Genomic DNA, 21,396 nt, shown 5'->3' with positions numbered 1-21,396 from the left:
GATAGAGATAGAGATAGAGATAGAGAGATAGAGAGTGAGAGAGAGTGGGGTGGGGGAGGCAACATTTCCCCACAAACAGCACTTAAAAGAAATCCTCAGCCCAGCTGGTGTGGCTCAGTGGTTGAGCGTTGACCCATGAACCAAGAGGTTCGATTCCGGGTCAGGGCACATGCTTGGGCTGCCAGCTCGATCCTCAGTAGGGGGCTTGCAGGAGGCAGCCAATCGATGTTTCTCTCTCGTCAATGTTTCTATCTTTATCCCTCTCCCTTCTTCCTTCTCTAAAATCAATAAAAACCTCAGTCCTGGCCTGTGTGCTCAGTGGTTAGAGCGTTGACCCACACACCCAAGGGTCACGGAGGCAACAGATCAATGTGTCTCTCCATTGATGTTTCTCTTTCTCTCACCCTCCCTCCCTTGCACTCTCTCTTTAAAAAAAAAAAAAGGAAAAAATATCCCCAGGTGAGGGTTAACAACAACAAAAAAACCCTCAGCTATCAGCTAGGTTTGAATTTATAGCTTAGAGTACTTCTTTAATCAGAATCTGACTTCTAAATAGATTTCATTTTGGCCAACAGCCCTCATCATTAGAGTACATACAGCTCAGTATAAGAAGAGTGGCCCTGGTACCTCAGTGAGCATCCTCCTGATACCCCAAGGTTTCGGGTTCAATTCCCGGTCAGGGCACATACAAGAATCAACCAATGAATAAATAAGTAAGTAAAAAACCAAATCAATATCTGTCTGTCTCTCTCTCTAAAATCAATTTAAATAAAGGGGGTGGGGGGGGGGGGGGTGCCCTGGCCAAGTAGCTCAGTTGGTTGAGTGTAATCTCCATATGTCAAGGTTTCAGGTTTGACCTCCAGTCAGGGTACATACAAGAAGCAACCAATGACACCATAAATAAGTGGAGCAACAAATCCAATGCTTCTCTCTCTTTCTCTCCCTTAAACCAATAAATTAAAAATAATTTTTTTTTAAAGAAGAGAGGTTTAGACTGCAGGTGTGGCTCAAGTGGTTGAGCGTCAATCTATGAACCAGGAGGTCATGGTTCGATTCCCGGTCAGGGCATACGCCCGGGTTGCGGGCTCAATCCCCAGTGTGGGTGGGGTGTGCAGGAGGTAGCTGATGAATGATTCTCTGATGTTTCTGTTTGTTTTTTTTAAAAGAAAAAAAGAGGGGTTTGCTTTCGTAACAGTTTTTTGACTTGGCTATCTACAGCTCACCCACATGATGATTTGCATATACTGTGGGGCCAGAAGAAGCCAACAAAGAAGATATACCAGTCTCAAGAACTACTACTAATTTATTTATGATTTACTTGGAAGATCTCAATTCACCATAGGAACTCAGTGTAATTAGGTAACAAGGGTTAAGTAATAAAATATTAAGTAAAACAAACTGTCCCAAGGTTAATTAACTGAGCTGAACTTTTCTAGGTCTAATACTGAGTTATATACTACTTCTGATGATTAAGAAACTAACTGTAATCCAACCTTGTGTGTGGCTATCTTGCTTATTGGTCTCTTGAGTGACCAAAGAAACATCTCCAATTAGTTTGTTCAGCTAGAAAATCCTAGTTAAAAGTAGAGGAAGTTAAAACTATTGCTTTAAAATGTGGACTAGGAATATCTTTAGTTTTTATCTGCCTATACTTTGCCTGTTTGCCCTTCTGCATGAATAATGAAGAACTGACTATATCTGATTGGGAATGAACCCTTAACTAGAGTTCTGCACATATGCTGGCAAAGATACCCTCTTCCCTTTCAGGCTAGGCTGAAATTTAACCCTTTGCACTCCGAACCATTCTGGACATTGGCTACCAGCTACTCGACGCTACTTTGCGGCGGAAACATGCATTTACAGACCCTCGTATTATTTAGTATAATTTTGGAACCAAGTAACGTATTATAATGATATTGGACTTATATGAATTGGGTGACATCGAGGAATGTATATTTGCAAAAAAAACCAATATTTTATTGTTTATAATTTTGTACAGTATGATAAGTTTTGTAACACTCCCCAATATGCATTGCAGGCTGATTAGTGCATGTTTGACAGTAATAAGTGGTTTGACGCCTGCCACCAGGTGTTTTCCTGTTAGAACACACAATGCAGTCCCGTTTTCTTTGTCCCACATCGGGAACATGTAGTTTATTGTTTAATCCGACACAAAACCCGCTGACATTTCTTGTATATATCTTAGTAATTTTACGATATTTTGATTTAATTTCTTGTGCCATTTCAAGATAAAACTTCAGGGAAACATGCATGTCTCAAAAAGTTGTGTTGAAATAACTCAATTCCCCGTAATTACTAATAAACTGCAATGTCCCCTGAGAGGGGACATCCGAGTGATATGCTAGAATTCCGATGTCCCCTGAGTGGGGACAGCGGAGTGCAAAGGGTTAACAAACTCAGTCCTAAAATTTGATCTAAACAATCCAATATTCCCTCCCTGGTATCCATCAGCACCAAATATAATAACATTTTGAAAAAAGAGCTACCAGCAGCCGTGGGCGGGGTGGCCAGTTAAGGCAAGTGGCAGTGAGTTTCTCACGCACGGATTCATGCGCAGGGCTACTAGTATAGACATAAAAGATATAAATATGTAAATAAAATAACAATTAATCTGTTAAAAAATATATAATAACATTTCAATTTGTCCTTTTCTTACACGTCTATCTTTTATTCCTTCAATACTTCATCCTGAACCTTCCTCCCTCTCTTGATTGATAATGGCATTTTGGTCTTTGAATTCCCTTCACCACTAGAAATATAAAAATAGCTTGTCAGGGAGAGAGACAGAAATTTCAAATCATATATATATATATATAGCTAAGTGTCCATCCATCCAACTGGTAGCTATGACACACAATGACCACCAGGGGGTAGATGCTTCAACCGATAGCTGCCATGACACGCACTGGCCATTTAAAAATAAACCACACCACGGACCTGGTGCCGATAAATCAACACTCAGCTTCCCCTAAGTGGGACACAGGCCCCACCACCACCCCGGAGTGACATTCAACCAAATTGCAACCAATGCTGTCAAGACCCCATGGCGCAAAATGCGGCCCTCGGCCCACAGCCCAGCCCAGCCCAGCCCAGAAACGGTCACTGTGGGCACAGGGTAATGATATCACGTAACAACGCCTGGCTTCCTCTCCCTAGTGACTAGCCTCCTTGGAGTTTCTTCAGCCCAGGAACCCGACTTGCTTTATTGCCAGGTGCAAACATTTTACAGTTCAACCAAATGTTTGTGAAGCGTTTTCCCCGTGACTCATCTCATTTGACCTCACAGAAGTCCTGGAGTAGGTAGATAGGAAACTGAGTAGAATCCTATTTTCTTTTCATTAGCAAGACAACAAAGACTTAGAAAGTTTAGAAACTTGAACCGACTGAAAAGAAGTAAGAAATGGTGGAACTTGAAAATGACTTCAGGTTTTCTCACTGTGCAGAATATAGTCAAATACTGCTACAGTTAAATATTTTACCCTTTGTTCTCCCTGAGTGATCTACAATAATAATCTGTTTCGTGTTGATATTTACTGCTGTGTTGCTGACAATTACCTGAAAGAGAAGTTGGGGTGCTTCACTGGGCTGGAAAAAGTTTACCTAAATCAGAGAGCAGGTCTAATTAAGCATGTTTATCTATATATATAAAAGGCTAAGTTGACTGGAGCATGCAGGATACATATAAAGCTCTTGCCGGCACCAATCGAATGCATGTGTTTCGATCTGTCATTGTCAATCGTGAATTTGGTTGATACTTCTATTATATAGGGCAAATAGCGATATTAAAATATTTCTTCGAAGAAACCAAGATGGCGGCATAGGTAAACACCGGAAATTGCTGCCTAGCACAACCACTTCAAAAATACAACTAAAAGACAAAACGGACATCATCCAGAACCACAGGAAGGCTGGCTGAGTGGAAATTCTACAACTAGAAAGAAAGAGAAAAGCACACTGAGACTTAGAGGAGGTGCGGAAGTAAAGTGCAGAGGTACAGAGGCGCACATGGAAAGGGCTGGCAACTGAGGACACGGTTGTCTTTTTCAATCGGTTGTCTTTTTCAATCGGGAGGGAGTCTCAAGCTCCCGAATGCTCTGAACTCCAGTTCCGGGAGAGTCTCTGGGGACCCAGACTCATACGGGGAGAAACTGGACTGTCTGGCATCGGTCGGAACTCGAGGGCCGCTTTCTCTCAGAGGTGCTTGCAGCGATTACCTTACCGGGACACTGAGACATGGGGCCTCTTAGGGTAGGACTGAGGATCAGCCATAGCTGTTTGCTCCGCCCTGTTGATTCCCTGAGACCCCGCCCCACCCAAGCTGTGTGCAGAGGCTTTTGCATATGAATGGCCTGGCCCTTTGCAATCTGAAAATTACCTAACAAACTGAAGCTGGGTCAGAGAGACCCAGAACTTCCAAAAGAAGGCCCAAGGCCCCACAGCAGCTTGCACTGCTTCACAGCTGGGCCTCATCTGGGCACCTTCAAACCCCAAACAAAGAAGAGGAATCTGCAGATCTCTCCATAGCTCCAGCTGGGTAGCCTCAGGCAGAGGCTAAATTAGCACCTCCATAGAGATCCAAGAGCCAGTGTACCCAGTGGTCAGAGTGGGACCATCCAGATTACAACTCCTTAGATCCATAAGGGACACACTCAGGGGGCAGACTCAGTGAGCACCAGAGCCCCACTGAAGCAAGTCCTGCCCCAGAAAGGTGTCTCCAGCACAGAAGTTCTCCCACTGTAGACACAGATGATTCTCACAGCCAATTGGCCTGGAGGTCAATTCCTCCCAGTGATACCTACAACAATCAAGGCTTAACTACAACAAGACTGTGCACAAAGCCCACAAAGGGGTGCACCAAGAGTGTCCACCTCAGGTAATTGGGGAGGCTGAGCCACTGGGCCCTACAGTACACCTAGCACAGAAAGCCACTCTATCAACACAGGGAAGCAGCCAAAATGCGGAGACAAAGAAACAGGTCACAAATGACAGAAATGGAGGAAAGCAAACTACTGGATATAGAGTTCAAAACCATACTTATAAGGTTTTTCAAGAATTTTCTAGAAACCGCCAATAAATTTAGTGAGTCCCTCAAGAAATCTAGTGAGACCCTCAAGGATATGAAAAAGGACCAACAAGAAATTAAGCACACACTGACTGAAATAAAGAATATTATACAGAGCCGAAACCGGTTTGGCTTAGTGGATAGAGCATCGGCCTGCGGACTGAAGGGTCCCAGGTTCGATTCCGGTTAAGGGCATGTACCTGGGTTGCGGGCACATCTCCAGTGGGAGATGTGCAGGAGGCAGCTGATCGATGTTTCTCTCTCATCGATGTTTCTAACTCTCTACCTCTCTCCCTTCCTTTCTGTAAAAAATCAATAAAATATATTTAAAAAAAAAAAAAAAAGAATATTATACAGAGTTCCAACAGCAGACTAGAGGATCGCAAGAATCAAGTCAAAGATTTGAAATACGAAGAAGCAAAAACGCCCAACCGGAAAAACAAAAAGAAAAAGGAATCCAAAAATATGAAGATAGTGTAAGGAGCCTCTGGGACAACTTCAAGCATACGAATTATGGGGGTGCCAGAAGAAGAGAGAGAGCAAGATATTGAAAACCTATTTGAAGAAATAATGACAGAAAACTTCCCCTACCTGGTGAAAGAAATAGACTTACAAGTCCAGGAAGTGCAGAGAACCCCAAACAAAAGGAACCCAAAGAGGACCACACCAAGACACATCATAATTAAAATGCCAAGAGCAAAAGACAAAGAGAGAATCTTAAAAGCAGCAAGAGAAAAACAGTCAGTTACCTACAAGGGAGTACCCATACAACTGTCAGCTGATTTCTCAACAGAAACTATGCAGGCCAGAAGGGAGTGGCAAGAAATATTCAAAGTGATGAATAGCAAGAACCTACAACCAAGATTACTTTACCCAGCAAAGCTATCATTCAGAATTGAAGGTCAGATAAGGAGCTTCACAGATAAGAAAAAGCTAAGAAGTTCATCACCACCAAACCAGTATTATATGAAATGCTGAAAGATATCCTTTAAGAAGAGGAAGAAGAAGAAAAAGGTAAAGATACAAATTATGAACAAACATGCATCTATCAACAAGTGAATCTAAAAATCAAATGAATAAATAACCTGATGAACAGAATAAACTGGTGAATAATAATAGAATCAGGGGCAAAGAAAGGGAGTGGACTGAATATTCTAGGGGGGGGAGGGGGATGCTGGAAGAGACTGGACAAAAATCATACACCTATGGATGAGGACAGTGGGGGGGGGGGGGTGAGGGCAGAGGGTGGAGGGGGGGGGTGGGAACCGGGTGGAAGGGAGCTATTGGGGGAAAAAAGAGGAACAACTGTAATAATCTGAACAATAAAGATTTAATTTAAAAAAAAAACTTGAGGGAAAAAATATTTATACAGTTTATAAAAGATACACTTAAAACAATATACAGATGATATATTATAGAATTGTATACCTGAAAACTATATAATTTCTAAACAATGTCACCCCAATATACCCAATAAATAAATAAATAAAATAAAAAATATTTCTTCTAATTAATTTCCCTTTTTAAAAAATGTTTTATTGATTTTTTACAGAGAGAAAGGGAGAGGGATAGAGAGTTAGAAACATCGATGAGCGAGAAACATCGATCAGCTGCCTCTTGCACACTCCCTACTGGGTATGTGCCCACAACCAAGGTACATGCCCTTGACCGGAATCGAATCTGGGACCCTTGAGTCCGCAGGCTGACGCTCTATCCACTGAGCCAAACCGGTCAGGGCTTAATTTCCTTTCAATGTGCACGAATCCGTACACCAGGACACTAGTTTCAAATAGGAATCCTAAAAGGAGTTCTTGGAAAAAAAAACTAAATACATTAGAAATTTAGCAAGGAGAAGAATTCAGAGACTTTGGCTCTGGCAGTGGCTTTACTACCAAATCATTATTATTTAGACATTCTCAGGGCATTAGTTTTCCCTATGTTAGTGAAAAGGTGAGACCACAAGAGACTGCTTATTTAATTCACTGAATAAAAATAAACCCAAAAGTAAAAATACTTATATTAACACTGAAAATGATTCTTGGGCTGAGGAAACTCTTGTCTTAACCTTAACCTTTTGTGAATTGTTATATAATTATACTCTTTAGCCCCAAATTTAAAAGTATACTATGTACTCAACGTACCAAAGAATTCCTTTAAACCACCTCAGACTTTCTCTTTTTTCTTCTATTACCCTTTATATTTACAGACAATGAAATCTCTAATCAAAATTCTAAGATCTGGCCAAATATAAGGACTGACCAGTATTTGTTAGAATGCTAACATATAGAACAAATTTGCGGGGGAGAGCAAAGGCTTGGATTCTAAAAATAAATGAACAATTTAACTTGTGTTTGGTTTTAAAAATCAAAACGAACAAAAAGATGGGTTCAAAGTTTATATTTAAAAAGCAACTGTGTTTTGAATGGCTCTTACAATCCCATAATAAGTGCAGTATCAAACACAGGGTAATTAATTCAGTGGACTCTTTCCTTTTCACTGCCAGATTGAACAGCTCTAAGGATATTCTCCTTCATTCTCCCAGGGCTCAGTTGGAAGATTCATTATTTATGCCCTCAATTGTTTACTGTGTCCTATTTTTCCATCCATCTAGGCCCAAGGGCAGTGTTATCACTGGCCTGTTTCCAACTAACAATGAATGTGTTAGTTCATTGCCTTACTAGTTACAAAACAGAAGATAATCAAACACAGTGGAATCTTAATATTGGAGAGCAAACCCCCATGCACTACCACTTGATCCAGGAGAGAGGTTAATGACAATGCTGATCCAGATTATCAAAAGGTAAGTAAATGAATGAAGTGACCTCCCTAAATTGTTCCAGTCCTTTTATTTTTTAAGCCACTGAGCAACATACTAGTATATGCACATCCAAAAGGATTCTTAAAGGGCAGTATCATTAGAAAGACCGTCCTGGCCCTCAACAAGAGCAGACCTGTAAACTATTGAGGATTAAACTGATTGAGATGCACTTTGCCTAGCAACCATTCATTAGGAAGAGTTCAGTAATTCACCAGCAACCAATTCCAAATGCTTATCTGGGTCATAAACAGATAACAGACTCCGCCAAGTCCTCTACCCTCTGGATTTAGACTCAGCAAACAACTTCCTCTTAAGACTCAGCTGCCAAGAATCAACCCCTGGGAGAGGGGGTTGTGTTTAAACACACACAGAATATTCTCAGACACCTGACAAAGCTGAACAGCTACAAACTACCTCCACATGAATACATTCATTGTCTCTAAATAAGTCTCTTATATAGCAGCGTTCCCAGGTCTTTTCGCCTCTAATATTTTCTCACCTTGAACAAGCTTTACCCAATTCCAAATCTGGTAACACTCAAACTAATTATTATAAGAATCAAACAACGCCAAGGGCCCAATCTTTCCTTCACCTTCTTAAGGGGATCATTTTATACGTTGGATGTGAATGGGGGACTGAGTTGAATCTCCCTTTAGAGAAAACATAGGACCCCTTTTCTTAACACATTCTAAGCTGTAACTCACAAAAATAAGCAGAATGGATAAAAACAGACTACTAAAGAAAATTAAAGCAGCTACTTTACCCTCAGCAGCAGCAGGTCCCTTCAACTTAAGAGATACGAGAAGTCACAGCTTCATGTGTCTCCTTGCAGAGGACCAAATCTGCAGATTTCCATCTCCCTTAAGTGATATTTGAAGATCAGTGTAGATACACCTATTAGCTCTATACATAGCCTTTTGTCTCCTGGGAAAAATTCTTTGGGGAAATCACTGCACCATGCAAAATACTGATTACAAAAATTAGCCAAGAAAACAAATATTTAAAAACTAGGTGAGTAGCCCTGGTCAGGTAGTTCATCCAGTTGGTTATATGTCATCCTGATACATCAAGGTTATGGGTTTGATCCCTGGTCAGGGCACATACAAGAATCAACCAATGAATGCATAAATAAGTGGAACAACAAATCCATGTGTCTGTCTGTCTCTTTCTCTCTCACTTTCTGTCTCTCAAATCAATACATTTTTTTAAAAAAAATGAAGTGAGCTAAGTGCATTATAACATCATAAAACTGTATTAACTGCTCACCTATGGATAGACAAAGAAAAAAACACCTAGAATAGCTATCAAATAGGATGGCAACCTGTTTTCTGGTAGAAGCAAAATGAACTGGTGGTATATGCTTTAATATGGCCACCAAGTGGTTTTTGTCCACTTCCTCAGCTTGCTATAGCTTAGCCAAATTGCATTTTATTTTGTACCAGGCTAGCTGTCAAAGATTCAATCAGTGATTTTTAAGGGTTCATTCTCAGTAACATTAGGTAAGAAATCCTCTTTGCCTTTCCATTTAAATATTATTCATGGAGTTTGAAGGGATAAATTAGCAATAAACTAAAAACCCCAAATCCAACAAAGATTTACTGTGACTCCTTTTTTTTTTTTTTTTCACAATTCTACACTGTCTACTTGAGAATTTTTTTAAAGTGTAAGTTTTCTGATCCCTAATAAGTTTTCACAACTGAGGTGGGTTTCCTATCTCATCATCCCTATTCTTTATAATACTTGCTTTCTAAACTGCTCCTTACTGATTAGAGATCCAATAAATCCATGCTAAGAGAAAACATTAATCCAGCTAAAACTGTAAAATAGCTGCAGCATATCAATTCTGTCAACACTAAACTCCAGTTAGAACAGTCTCTGAAAACTAAACCTAGATTTCAAGAATGAACTCACAATCACTTCAATTAATATTTACCCAGGAATGTCCTTCTAGTTGCTAAATGGGATGATGCCCAATTCATGAATTGCTTAATAAAGGCAATTTGATCTTCAAAAAAAATTTTTTTTATCAATGTGCTGACAAAAGATTGATTATCTATCCCTTCGGATATTCTAGTTAATCAACATTAACATAAACCTGGTCCAAACACCTTTGGTGAAAATGCCCAGTTAAAACAAGTTTACCATAAAATTGCCACTCAACAGACATGCAGATGACACACAAATTCACACACCCTTTGTTTCTATCATAAATTTGAGGCTTTCTATCATCAATTGATACCTTTCCTCTCAATTAAAAACCTATAAAGGGTTCCTGATTTTGGCTGAGGCTGAGCACTGCATCCTTCAGAAAGAAGGGATCCATAAGTTGTAGAAGCAAAATAACTCAAAAGAGAAAAAATATAATTTCAATTGTAATGCTACAGTCATTAAAATTCATAAAGTTGGGAGGAAGGGGCTTTAAAAAATAAACGAATTAAAATTCATCCGGATATTTTTTAAAGTTAGATTTTGTTTTTTGACAGCCAAAACATATTCTCTGAGAACTTATGGATATAAGAAACAGACCTGTGGAGAAACAGATCTAAGACAAGTTTCAGTACCGCAAGGTAAGTTTGCTCCCTCTAGCTAGGATTCTCCAACAGGGTTTAGTACTACACAAAGCCGGTGAAAATGTACTCGGGAAGAGACTTTGGCAGAGTTAATCAATCACTAACAACTATCCGGATTTCCTTTGACCACCATTTGACGGGGGCTCTCCCGCTTTCCACTAGCACCTTCTTCCTTTTCAGATAGTTTTTGCTGATTAAGGTAGTCCCAAGCAGGAAAATGGTGAAGACAGCTTTTAATGGATAAGGATGCAGTAAGTACAGTTCCAAAAACACACTCCTAGCTTTTTCTCTTTCTTTTTTTGCGGTTCACTGCATCAGATGCCATATAAAAAAGGCTCCTCTTTTTTTCTCTGTTATTTTACTACGCGACCGACATCGACACATCAGTAAAAAGAGATGAGTCCTGAATCTCCTTACCCTGCCGCAGGGGTAGGATGAAGGGAGGGAAAGAATGAAGGGCAGAATTAGAAAATCAAAATAAACTGATGGGATGCGGAGCTCTTACTTCCCATTCCCTTTCCCCTCAAGGTTAAGTCGGCAGAAGTCAGGGTTGCGTTAGAAAAAGCACACACACACACACACACCTTGAACCCTAGAAGGGAGGTGAGGTTCGCTCGGCTGCACTCGGTGGGCTCCGGGCTCCGCCCCGCCCGCCTGGGGCAGCTCAACTCTCCGCGCCCCGCCCCGAGAGGATGAGAGAGAAGGGGCTTCCAGTGGTCCTGGCGGGGGAGGGGGCGGCTGCTCCGGGTGCCTGGCTCTCCGAGCGCAGCACTCCGAGGTGCGCCGACACCCCCTCCCCCAGTTTGCGACCGCTGCTCCGCTTCGCCACCGGAAGCCAGCCCCGCCCCCTCAACTCCATCCCGGCCCTCCAGGAGCCCCCTCCCGTCCTCACAACCAATGGCGAGCCAGGGAGCCAGCAGAGCGACTCGCAAAGCAGCCAACTGGGGAGGCCCACTGGGAGGTCAGCTGCCGGGGATAGGCCAACTACCTGCGGCCCCGGCCCGGCCAGGCTCCTCTTTGTTAGAGCTGCCCCCATCTCTCTGGGCCCCCACCTCAAAGCCCGGAGTCCAGTATCCCATAGCTGGGCCAAGTGATGCCCCACCCCTTCTCCCGCTCCCCTGCCCACTTTCTGCCTGGGTAAACCCAAGCTAACCATCCAGGCGGTACCCTAGAGCGCCTCAGACTTCCACAGCAATAGCCACCTGGTGACACCCGACAGTAAAAAAAATGCTCCCCAGGTCTATATGCCTCGCCCTTCTTTTCTGACTAATCAACCCTTCATAACCGTGCATAGATTTAGGTTTGCATATTAGATCAGCTGCACACATCAATCAATCCACCCTGTCTGAAACTACAGATTGCCGTGCCGCAGAAATTAAGGGGTGCGGGGCGTATTGGGAAGGTATGTATCTGGAAGGTTGGTGGTGGTGGGAGGAGAGGGAATACATTAAATCATCTGCAAAAAAGAAACACCAAAAACACACATAGTTGACCCAGTTCAGATACAAGACATCCATTCCATTAAACCCAAGCTAACCGCTCCCTTAGCAGGTTTCAGTAAAACCAGGAAACAAACCTCTTAAGTCTTGTTCAAGCCATATACCTAATATGAGAAAAACTCAGCAATTGCCAGGCCGCGGCATAGCTGGCAGGTTGCATCAATACATCAATCACAAATGCCAACGTTAGGGACATAACACTGCTGGAATAGAATATACTAATGATTGAAGGATATTTTCTTAGGCATAGTGGGGCTCACTTAAGACACAAGAAAAATGGGTATTGGGAAAAGCCAGCTATTACCAATATGATCATTTTTGTCCACAGAGTTCTGGCAACTAGTATTACATATCTAAATCACTACAATCCCTCTTAGTTCCCCAAGTACTATAATAATAATAATAACAATAACAACACTACAACAAAATACTTTAAGTAGCCTTTTATTTTTAAATATATATTTTTTTATTAATTTCAGAGAGGAAGGGAGAGGGAGAGAGAGAGAGAGAGAGAGATAGAAACATCAATGATGAGAGAGAATCATTGATTGGCTGCCTCCTGCACACCCCACACTGAGGATTGAACTATGACCTCCTGGTTCATAGGTCAACACTCAACCACTGAGCCAAGCCAGCTGAGAAAGTAGACCTTTCTTATATGGAGCTCAGAGCATTTCATATATATAACCTCCATCTTCTTAGAAAATGGAAAAGGAGCTGACAACACCCATTTTTAAGCCCAATATTTTTCCTAACCAAATTAAAAACTGTGGTTTAAGATTTATAGAGGAACCTCATTGGTGTCTCATAGGCTAGCTTATTAAGGTCCATATGTAAAAAATCATGTGAAATTTTTATTTTATTTTAAATCCTGCCCACAAAAGTCTGCCAGATTAGTTATCAGGTGTGTCCAGCCCCTTCCCATCGTCTCCTGAACTAAAACAAAAATTCTCAAGAGCACAAAGCAGTAATAACTCTCCTCCACATCACTTAGTAATCCCCTGTCATTTTCCATATTAAAATAACTAAATAATACTGCAAGAAGCTGCTGTTTAAAATATTGTACTCTTGCCCTGGCCAGGTAGCTCGGTTGGTTAGAGCATCATCCTGATAGGCCAAGGTTGTGGGTTCAATCCCTGATCAGGACACATACAAGAAGCAACCAATGAGTGCATAAATAAGCGGAACAACAAATCTCTCTCTCTTACCCTAAAATCAATAAACAAACATTTTTAAAAAGTAAAAAAATAAAAATAAAAATAGTGGCCCTAACCAGTTTGGCTCAGTGGATAGAGCATTGGCCTGCGGACTGAAAGGTCCCAGGTTCGATTCCGACTAAGGGCATGTACCTTGGTTGCGGGCACATCCCCAGTAGGAGGTGTGCAGGAGGCAGCTGATCAATGTTTCTCTCTCATCGATGTTTCCAACTCTCTATCCCACTCCTTTCCTCTCTGTGAAAAATAAAATATATTTTTTAAAAAACAGTGTCTGTACTCTTGATGTCTAAGGGAAACATCTGAGCCAGTACTTTCCCTCAGACTCTAGCTTTCTTGACAAAAACAATTTTTTTTCTTTAAGGAATAGAAACTAAAACTTAAATTCTTCCAAGATCATTCATGCACCAATTAATTTGTCAAGACATCAAAAACAAACATACCTGTCTTGCCATTATTATCACATATGTTATTGATAATTGGATAATTCTGATAAAACTTCTAATATCCTCTTCTAAAACATAAACTAGGAACTCTTAGGGGGTTTCAAGTGCCTTAATGGAAATTAAAAAGTCAAACACATCTTGCCAAAAGTATCTATACAGTACAAGAAACCAGAGAGGAATTCTAACTGTTTAAGAAAAGATCACTGGGACACCCAAAACATTTCCTCCTAAACAGAAATTCAAGTCCAATACTTTTCATGTCCCGCAAATGTCCTCTTTCTGTATTATTACCACTACCCTAACAGAAACCCTTACCATATGTCTGTGGGGGCAACTATACTTCTAAGTCTCCCTTAGTCCACATACCATTGCTTTCATCCATTTGCTCTTTTTAAGAACTACAGAAACTGCCCTGGCCGTTTTTTCTAAGTGGTTAGAGCGTCAGCCCTAAGACTGAAAGGGTCATGGGTTCAATTCCCAGTCAAGGGCAAGTATCTGGATGGGGGATGGGGGGATTGCAGCTTCAATCCCCTCGGTCCAGGTCTGGGTGCATATGGAAGGCAACCAATTGATGTGTTTCACTCTCTTTCTCTTTCCTCTCCTCCACTCTCTCTAAAAAAATTTTTAAAAAAGGGAAAAAATATCTTCAGGTGAGGATTAAAGAAAAAAAGACAAGCCGAAACCGGTTTGGCTCAGTGGATAGAGCGTCGGCCTGCGGACTGAAGGGTCCCAGGTTCGATTCCGGTCAAGGGCATGTACCTGGGTTGCGGGCACATCCCCAGTAGGAGATGTGCAGGAGGCGGCTGATCGATGTTTCTCTCTCATCGATGTTTCTAACTCTCTATATCTCTCCCTTCCTCTCTGTAAAAAATCAATTAAATATATTTTTAAAAAAAAGAAAAAAAGACAGAAACAGTTCAATTTATTGTGCAAGGCCCATACATATATATATACATAAAGTAATCATATATACATATACATATATACACATTTTTATTTTATCATAATAATGGCCCTATGAAATATAAATTTCCCGTTTTTACATATGAAGAAACTGATGTCCAGAGAGGTTATACTATCTGATCTAGGTCATATAACTGCACATAGCTGATAAATGGAAAAGTCAGTCAGTATTAGAACTTAAGTTTTCTCAAATCAATTTCTCTCTCCCTTTCCTCTCTCTAAAATCAATTTTTTAAAAAGGACTTATTCTATTTTTTTTTTTTTAAAGAACATGAGTTTTCTGGCTTCAGATCGAATATTCCTATCCACTAAGCTATATCATGGCTTACTGTTGCCTATGTCAGCCAGCCAAGTTTCCACTCTGTGGCTGTTACATATCCTATAACCTGGCACTAGCCTATGTTATCAAACTTAACTCTCTACCTTTCCTCAGCATGTTTTCCCCACACCAGATTGTTCTGCTTGCTCACTGTCTGTATATCATGTTCATCCATTTTGAACTTTCTTGCCATGACTTGTAATGTTATAACCATTCCATTTAAATCCTACCTATTCTCCAAGGCCCAGCTCAAATTCCACCTCCCTGTGGAGCCCACTTTGATGCTGTCAGCAATGATTCCTTTTTTGAATCACTACTACACAATTTACTACTTAATTGTTCTGTTGTCTAATGTAATTTGTCTTCCTAAGTTAGGCTGTATGTAAATCAGAGCTAGTTTATATTTGCCTTTATATCTTCTACCTCCCTAATTTTAAAAAATATTTTTTTTATTGATTTCAGAGAGGAAGGGAGAGCTAGAAACATCAATGATGAGAGAGAACCATTGATCAGGATGCCTCCTGCACACCCCCGACAGGGGATCGAGCTCACAACCCAGGCATGTGCCCTGATCAGAAATCAAACTGTGGCCTCCTGGTTCATAGGTCGATGCTCAACTCCTGAGCCACAATGGCCAGGCATTCTCACTCCCCAATTTTGCCAAGTAAGGAATACATAGTAAAGTCCTCAATAACTACTTACACCAGTAAACTTCATAGCAAAAGAATGGTCCAAATCACTTAAATGAACCAAGTTCTCATAACAGCCACCAAAGCTGAAATCATTAACATTCTTAATTCATTTTCAAAATAAAACAAATACCTATAATCAAGTTCTCAATCTGCCACTACTAAATACTTATGCTTCAACAGTGTAACAGACAAAACTGATAGGAGGAACTTCAAGAGGCCTGGTAATGTTTCTTGATCTGGGAACCAGTTGCATAGGTATGTTCAATTTGTGAAAATCCATTGAGCTGTCTACTCATGTACACCTTTCTATACGTATGTTTTATCTCAATAAAAAGTTTTAAAATATCAACCCTGGCCCATGTGGCTCAGTTGATTGGAGTATCATTCCATGCACCATCATTCCATGCACCAAAAGGGTCAATGGTTCGATTCCCCATCAGGGCAACTACCCAGGTTGCAGGTTCAATCCCTTGTCGGGGCACATACAAGAGGCAACCAATCAATGTTTCTTTCTCACATCAATGTTTCTCTCTCTCCCTTTGTCTCTCTCTAGAGATCAATGAAAACATATACTCCAGTGGAGATTTTAATAATAATAACCACATATAGCCCTGACCGGTTTGGCTCAGTGGATAGAGCTTCGGCCTGTGGACTGAAGGGTCCCGGGTTCGATTCCAGTCAAGGGCATGTACCTGGTTGTGGGCACATCCCCAGTAGGGGGTGTGCGGGAAGCATCTGATCGATGTTTCTCTCTCATCGATGTTTCTAACTCTCTATCCTTCTCCCTTCCTCTCTGTAAAAAAGTCAATAAAATATATTTTAAAAAAATAATAATCACATAGAAATATATGTCTATAGGGTCCAAGAAAATATCTGGACGTGTATACATACACCAATAAGTCAACAGTTGTTACCATTGAGAGAAAGATAGGAGGGATAGGGAGGAACAAAGGAGAGAATTTTTTTAATATTTGATTTGATCTTTAAAAAAATAAAAAAATGCGTTCATTTTGTAATTTTAATAGATTAGTTGAGTAAAACAATTATAGATGATCTTATCTAATAAAAGAGAAACATGCAAACTGACCATACCTCTGCTACACTCACAAGCCACACCCACAAGCCAATCAGGAGTGAGTATGCAAATAAACCCAACCAAGATGGCGGCAGCCACAGAGCTGGAGCAAACAGGAGGCTTGAGTTGCCCCTGGCAATGAAGGAAGCCAAGCTTCCTGCCTGCCCTGGCTGGCTGTGGGCTCCGCTCAAGGCTACAAAGTTTCAATTATAGAAGATAAATAAATCCCAGATACCTGCTTCCAGCCGGCCTGGCCTCTGCTCAAGGAGGGTCTGGGAGCCTGGGTTGCCCGGGGCCATGGCCAGCCTGCAAACAGCCATCAGCCCCTCACCCAGGCTGGTCAGGCACCCCAGCAGGGACCCCCACCCTGAAAGGGGTGTGGCCAGCTTGAAAACAGCCCTCAGCCCCTCACCCAGGCTGGCCACGCCCCCCCAGCAGGGACCCTCACCCCATGGGGACATGGCCGGCCTGCAAACCACCACAGGCCCCTTGCCCAGGTCACCCCACGCCCCAAGGGAACTCCCACCCTGATCCAGGACACCCTTCAGGGCAAACCAGCCGGCCCCCACCCGTGCACCAGGCCTCTATCTATACCAGTGATGGCGAACCTTTTGAGCTCGGTGTGTCAGCATTTTGAAAAACCCTAACTTAACTCTGGTGCTGTGTCACATATAGAAATTTTTTGATATTTGCAACCATAGTAAAACAAAGATTTATATTTTTGATATTTATTTTATATATTTAAATGCCATTTAACAAAGAAAAATCAACCAAAAAAAATGAGTTCGCGTGTCACCTCTGACACGCATGTCATAGGTTCGCCATCACTGATCTATACTAATAAAAGGGTACTATGCTAATTAGACTGGGAGGCCTTCCAGATGTTCTTCTGGACAAAGCCATGGTGGCGGGGCCAAGGTAGAGGCGGTTAGAGGCCAAGAGGGGAGGGCAGTTGTGGGTGATCAGGCTGGTGGGGCGGCCGGGCCATTGGGGGTAATCAGACCAGCAGGGGGGCCAGTTGGGGGCAAGCAGGCCATCAATGGGTGTCAGTTGGAAGTGATCAAGACAGTAGGGGGGGGCAGTTTGGAGTGAGCAGACCAGCAGGGGGGCAGGTGGGGGCGAGCAGGCCAGTGGGGAGGAAAGTGGGGGTGAGCAGGCCAGCAGGGGGGGCAGTTGGGGGTGATCAGGCTGGCGGGGGAGGGGGATTTGGGGGCAAGCCAGCTGGCGGTGGGGGGCAGTTGGGGGCAAGCAGGCCATCAGGCAGAGTGGTTAGGGGCAATCAGGCAGGTAGGCAGGCAGGTGAGCGGTTAGGAGCCAGCAGTCCCAGATTGCGAGAGGTTATGTCCAACTGCCAGTTTAGGCCCAATCCCTGTAAACCAGCAGTAGGACATCCTTCAAGGGGTCCCAGATAGGAGAGGATACAGGCCGGGCTGAGGAACACTCCCCCTCCCCCGTGCATGAATTTCGTGCACCAGGCTACTAGTTATTTTTATAGTTTTAAACTTTCTATATTGAACATGTCTTATTTTTTATTTATTTATTTAAATATGTATTTTTTATTTATTTCAGAGAGAAAGGGAGAGAGAAACATCAATGATGACAGAGAATCATTGATTGGCTGCCTTCTGCACGTCCCACACTGGGGATCGAGCCCGCAATCCGGGCATGTGCCCCGACCGGAATCGAACCATGATCTGGTTCCTAGGTCAACACTAACTACTGAGTAACACCGGCCAGGCTGTCTTATCTTTATAGTCAGTAAAAGATATTAAAAGGGAGAGAGAGGGAGTGGGAGGGGGGAGAGGGAATCCAATCACAGGCTGATGCTCTAATCACTGAACAACTGGCCAAGGCTCCCAAATGACACTTATACCAAGCAAAAAAAAAAACAAAAACAAAAACAAAAAACCGCCCTAGCCGGTTTGGCTCAGTGGATAGAGTGCCAGCCTGAGGACCAAAGGGCACATACTTTGGTTGCAGGTTCCTCCCCGGCCTGACTCCAGGTCAGGGCTCATGCAGGAAGCAACCAATCGATGTGTTTCTCTCATATTGATGTTTCTCTCTGTCTTTCCCTCTCTCTTCCACTCTCCCTAAAAATTAATGGAAAAATATCCTTGGGTGAGAATTAACAAAAAATGAAACAAAACACAAAAGCAAAAACAAGTGCCTTTGACACTTAATTTACTCCAATCAAAATAAATATAGTTTGCAGTAGATCTGCATAACAAAGACAAAACAGTAATAATGATCTATAAAGGAGCTGAACACTATTAAAAAGACATTTCCCCCATAAAAACCTGAAAAAAACAACTGTTTAAGTTTTTTTTTTAAGGTAATGCTGCCCGGCTGGTGATGCTCAGTGGTTGGGCATCCCAGGAGGTCATGGTTCAATTCCTGATCAGGGCACATGCATGGGTTGCGTGCTCAATTCTTAGGAGGCAGCCGATTAATGATTCTCTATCATCATTGGTGTTTCTCTCTCTCTCTCCAAGACTCCCTTCCTCTCTCTAAAATCAATTTAAAAAAAACGAACACTTCAGTTTAGAAAAGTAAAAATTAAAAGGCAATGCTTTGAATTATTTCAATACTAGTGCACGAATTCGTACACCAGTGGGGTCCAGCCAGCCCAGTGCCAATTGGGGAAGATCAGGGCCAGGGCTATTGGGGGGAGGAAGAGACGGCAGGAGGTTGGCCGGCCTGCCTGGCCCCATCTGGGCTTGATCAGGGCCAGGCCAGCTGGGGGAAGGGGCCGAGGGTGACTGGCCAGTGGGCCCGCCCCCGATTGGGGTGGAGGGGATGATTAGGGGTGGGGCCGGCTGTGAGCAGTGGGCCAGCCAGCCCCAACCCCAATTGGTTTTGGAGGGGGGGGGGTGCCGATCTGGGTGGAGCTGGCCATGGGGAGGGGTGGTGGGCTGGCCGGCCCTGCCCCCAAATGGGGTGGGGCAGGCCAATCAGGGGCCAGCGGCCTGGGGGATGGGCCATGGGTGGTTGGCCGGCTAGCCCTGCCCCTTATCGAAGTGGGGGAGCTGATAGAGGGTGGAGCTGATGGGGGGAAGGGTTGCAGGCCTATCAGGGTGATAGGGGCCTATTGGGGGTGAGGGGCTGGAGGAGGTTGGCCAGCTGGCCCCACCCCCTAGTGGGGTAGGCGGGGGCAATCAGGGGTGGGGCCAGCTGGTGGGAGGGGCTGCAGACCGATCAGGGTGGGGCGGGCCAATTGGGGGTGGGGCAGACCCGGGGGAGGGGCCACGGGAGGTTAGCCAGCCCGCCCCACCCCCCTATCTGGCAGTTCACTGGCCACAGTGGGCGTCATAGCGACCGATCATTCCAGTCGTTTCGGCGTTCCGGTTGCTAGCTTTTTATATATATAGATAGCAAGGTATCCTTTAAGTTTTTTAAACTGGCTGCACTTTCTCTTTCAGACACTAGAGCAGTGGTTCTCAACCTTCCTAATGCCGCGACCCTTTAATACAGTTCCTCATGTTGTTGTGACCCCCAACCATAAAATTATTTTCGTTGCTACTTCATAACTGTAATTTTGCTACTGTTATGAATCGTAATGTAAATATATGATATGCAGGATGTATTTTCATTGTTACAAATTGAACATAATTAAAGCATAGTGATTAATCACAAAAACAATATGTAATTATATGTGTGTTTTCCGATGGTCTTAGGTGACCCCCGTGAAAGGGTCGTTTGCCCCCCAAAGGGGTCGCAACCCACAGGTTGAGAACCGCTGCACTAGAGGGAAATGTAAAATCCATTCACGGTATCTTTAAGAGTTCATTCATTCACTCACAACACCACGTATTTATTTCATTCCTATATAGCAGGAACTCTACTAGACCCCAGAGACAGAAGACGAAAACGATGAAGAAGATGATGAAGAAGATGAAGATGAAGAAGAAGAAGAAGAAAGAGGAGGAGGAGGAGGAGAGAGGAGACACACCAGTTTAAAAAAAAAAAAAGGCAAACTATAACAAAGAATGTACATGATGCCCTAGCCAGTTTGGCTCAGTGGATAGAGCCTCTGCCTGCGGACTGAAGGGTCCCAGGTTCGATTCCCGCCAAGGGCACATGCCCAGGTTGTGGGCTCGATCCCCAGTAGGGGGCGTGCACGAAGCAACCGATCAATGATTCTCATCATTGATGTTTCTATCTCTCTCCCTTCCTCTCTGAAATCAATAAAAATAAAAATAAAAAAAAAGAATGCACATGTGAACCAAACCCCAACTTTTGCAAGACTGGGTTTGAAGCAGGACAAGAGAAGCATTTCTGGCAGAGGGAGAAAAAAAATCACATGTGCATACATAAAATAATTCACACTAGATAAACCAGCTTATCCAAACTGGCTTATTCTATTGACAAAATTCCCTGACTTAATCTATTTTTTATTTTTTATTTTTTTAAATATATTTTATTGATTTCTTACAGAAAGGAAGGGAGGGGGATAGAGAATTAGAAACATCGATGAGAGAGAAACATCAATCAGCTGCCTCCTGCACACCCCCTACTGGGGATGTGTCCACAACCAAGGTACATGCCCTTGACCGGAATCAAACCCGGGACCCCTCAGTCCGCAGGCTGACACTCCATCCACTGAGCCAAACTGGTCAGGGCCCCTGACTTAATCTAAATGAAAATAACCTATATCTAACTGCTGTCTATAGAAAATAAAGACATAAGGTGTTAATGGGCGGGGAAGATTTTTTTAAAT

General features: G+C 42.8%; 1 protein-coding gene across 2 annotated transcripts in view; it reads right to left on the bottom strand.

The window, feature by feature from the left end:
* The window catches only part of FAM222B (family with sequence similarity 222 member B), a 64,027-nt gene that overhangs the window by 28,424 nt on the left and 14,207 nt on the right, over positions 1 to 21,396 (bottom strand). The window contains exon 1 of one of the 2 annotated variants that reach the window (XM_070393050.1): positions 11,056 to 11,200. The exons of the other annotated variant lie outside the window; for it this stretch is intronic. The gene's annotated coding sequence lies outside the window, so the exon portion shown is untranslated. Of the gene's footprint in view, positions 1 to 11,055; positions 11,201 to 21,396 lie in introns of those variants that run through there. 2 annotated transcript variants of the gene reach the window in all.

Source organism: Myotis yumanensis, unplaced genomic scaffold (assembly GCF_028538775.1).
Source record: "Myotis yumanensis isolate MYYU_CA2020_CCGP unplaced genomic scaffold, mMyoYum1.0.hap1 SCAF_16, whole genome shotgun sequence".
In the NCBI taxonomy this organism is placed as follows: domain Eukaryota; kingdom Metazoa; phylum Chordata; class Mammalia; order Chiroptera; family Vespertilionidae; genus Myotis; species Myotis yumanensis.
The sequence above is the reverse complement of the archived record's forward strand: the minus strand, read 5'-3'. Positions and strand labels throughout refer to the sequence as shown.